The following is a 2,954-nucleotide window of genomic DNA, read 5'->3' as shown; positions in this document are numbered from 1 at the left end:
AGCACCGCCCCCGCCGCTCGGCTCCGCCCCCGCCCGCTTCGACCCCTCCCAGGGCGCTCCGTCCCCGCCAACCACGTCTCCGCCTCCGGCTCCACTCTCGGGGCCCGCCCCCAACCTTAAAATGATCCGCCACGCCCCTCCTGAAGCTCCGCCCCAAATGAATAAGTCCCCAGGCCAGCTCCGCCCAGAGCATGTGGTATCCACCATTCACTACTCTGCTTCTGGCTCAGACCTCCAAGGCCACGCCCCCTCCCACCTCCCCAGGCTCCGCCCTCAGCCCTCAAGCTCTAAATCAAGAGAAGCTCCGCCCAGAACGCGTTGTCCCTGGCAACCCTGGTTCCATCGCGCTTGCTACTCAGGCAGCGGCACTAACTCCTGCTGGCTGGTTCCGCCTTCTTTGGCGTCTCCAAATAGCGTTTCTCCGCGCGCGGTCCTAGGTGCCTTCCTTTTTCCCTAAACCCTTCCTGGAAACCCCATCCCAGCCTCCAAAGTTCTGTATTACGCCGACTGTTCCCAGCCCTCTCCTTGGAATCCCCAGTCCCCAAAGCTGGTTTCCTTTGCTTGGCCTGTCCACACCTAGCGCCCTCTGTCTCCCAGAGGAGCTCAGAGGCAAGTGGCCAGCACCCCGGAAGGCCTGTGTCTGCGAATGAAGAGCTCTCAGCTGGGCCTGAAGCTGCTCTCCCGAAGCCTCGGGCACGTCTGGATCCTTCCAGATCCAAGGAAGCCCGGTCGGAGGCATCGATACGAGTCCAAAGAACTTGGAATTGGAGTGGCTGAAAATCTGGGTATGGAAGGTCGCCGTCAAGAGAGATGACCGGTGTGGCCAAAGGGTGTTTTTGAACCATAATGACCAAGACTTCCCTCCCTTTATAACCTGCTTCTCCGTACCCACCGGTCTGGACATGACAGAAGAGGCCAGCTCTGGGCCTTTTAGTTCCCAATTCCACACTCAGGGGCCCCCAGAGTGCAAGCAGAGAATGAGAAAGGCCAGGTGTGCCCACTCCTAGTCCAGATAAAGATCCTCCGGCCTGGTGAGGGGCGCCCAACGATAGATGCTGCTGCTGGGTTTCTGAGAAGGGGACATGTCCCTGCCCACTCAAGGGCCAGTCCAGGAGAGGTCTGGGGACGAGAAAACAGAGAAGGCCTATGTACCCCCTTCCCAGGTACTGTCAAAGACAGTGCCCGTCAGGAACGTGACTGTCAGGGTATGTGGACTGCGGAGTGACAGCACCAAGCACTGCGGAGACGGGATTTCCAAAGCCCCGGGGACGGCAGCCAGGGCGTCCGTCGTGGCGTGGGGACCTGGAATGGCCTCTCAGTTGGGCTAGGAGAAGATGGCTTGACACTACGACCCCTTGTGGCGGCGAGAAGCAGCTGCAGGAGCGCACAGGAGACCTCTGGCTGCCCCTGCTGCGGGGTGAGGGAGGTGGGGAGGTCACAGCCCCTCCGGAGCTGGGAAAGCTCCAGGGGTTGGAGGCAATTTGAAGGGGGGGGATCTCAAACAATTGTTCTTTGAGGCCAAGGAGGGCAGGGCCAAGTCCTGAACTGCTCTGGCCGCAGTCTGGGCCTCACGAGAGTGGGTTTGGAGCAGCCTCAGGTTACAATTGCGAAGGGGAGCCTGTGCAGCTAGAGCTAATGAGAGGAGTGGGCGATCCTTAATATTCTTTGGTGCACAGGTCAACACTAGTGACCTCTGGCTCAATGTGACCATGGCTCAACCTGTTATTTCTGTCAACAGAGTATTCCTGTCCCTTCCCCCTGGCCTCCTCATCTGATCCTCCCAGCTCTCCTGTGATCAGGTGGGGAATAATGAGCCAGAACACGGAGGATCCGGTCCCAGGCCTTTTCCTGTGCTGGCAACACTGCGAGCCACCAGCAGAGAGCGCTGCTGGGAAGCACGTGGCCAACCACCTGGCTCTTCCCTGAGACAAAACTATGCACTGCATAGCCACTGACCTCATGTGACTGTCAAGCACTTGAAGCGCGCTAGTGCAAACTGAGACGTGCTATGTGTGTAAAATACGCACCGGATCACATCGATTTAGTGCCAAAAGTGTAAATCACATATTTTTATACCAATTACCTGTTAAAATGAGAATTTCTGAATATGAGTTCAATATTATCAAAATTAATGCCACCTGTTTCTTTTCGCTTTGCTAACGGGGCTACCAGGAAATTTGACATTGCCTGTGTGGCTCCTATCACATTTCTGTTGGGTGGTACAGAGAGTGGTTCCCCAAGTCTGGCCCCTAGGCCAGCACGTCGGCACCACCTGGTGTCGCAGCACCAATTCTCAGCCCCGCCAAGACTCACTGGGTCAAAAACGCTGATCGGACCCGGCGACTAGTGTTTTAACCAGCCCTGCAGGTGATTCTGCTTACATTTGAGAATCACTGGTTTAGATGATGTCATACAGGAAGTGGTTTCCCAGCAGGAATTGTGGAGGGAGATGCAGGCAAAAGAGGTGGCCCTGAGGTGGCTCACATGAGTGGCCTGGCAGGGGACAGGTAGTCCAGGGAAGAAGGATCAGCCTCTGGGGGAGGGGGCTTGGTTCACAGCTGCCTCACCCTCCGAATGTGGAACCCAAGACCAGTTACAGAGCCACCTTGGGGGGGCCCACTCCCTCACCTGGAAAAGAGGGATGGTGATGTCATGCCTTTTGGGGCCATGGTAAGGATTAAATGGGTGAATAATAGGTAAAACTTTTAGAGCCGTGCCTAGCATGTAGTAAATGCTCAACAAATGCCGGCTATCCACCCTTACAAGCACTATTTAGGAGCAGCGAGTCTGTTATCAACTTCCTTCTCAGGAGTCAGGCTGCAGCCCCAGCCTTGTATGGAACCTGGGGGGCAGGGAGCACCTTACCCGGAGGACTGGTAGGCTGAGGCCAGCACTGTCGGGAGGAGTGGAGAAGCCCCCCAGTCACCCCGCCAGCAGCCGTGATGCTCAAGGCC

This window comes from Desmodus rotundus, chromosome 7 (genome assembly GCF_022682495.2).
Source record: "Desmodus rotundus isolate HL8 chromosome 7, HLdesRot8A.1, whole genome shotgun sequence".
NCBI classification, from domain to species: Eukaryota; Metazoa; Chordata; class Mammalia; order Chiroptera; family Phyllostomidae; genus Desmodus; species Desmodus rotundus.
Note: the sequence above shows the minus strand (reverse complement) of the source record.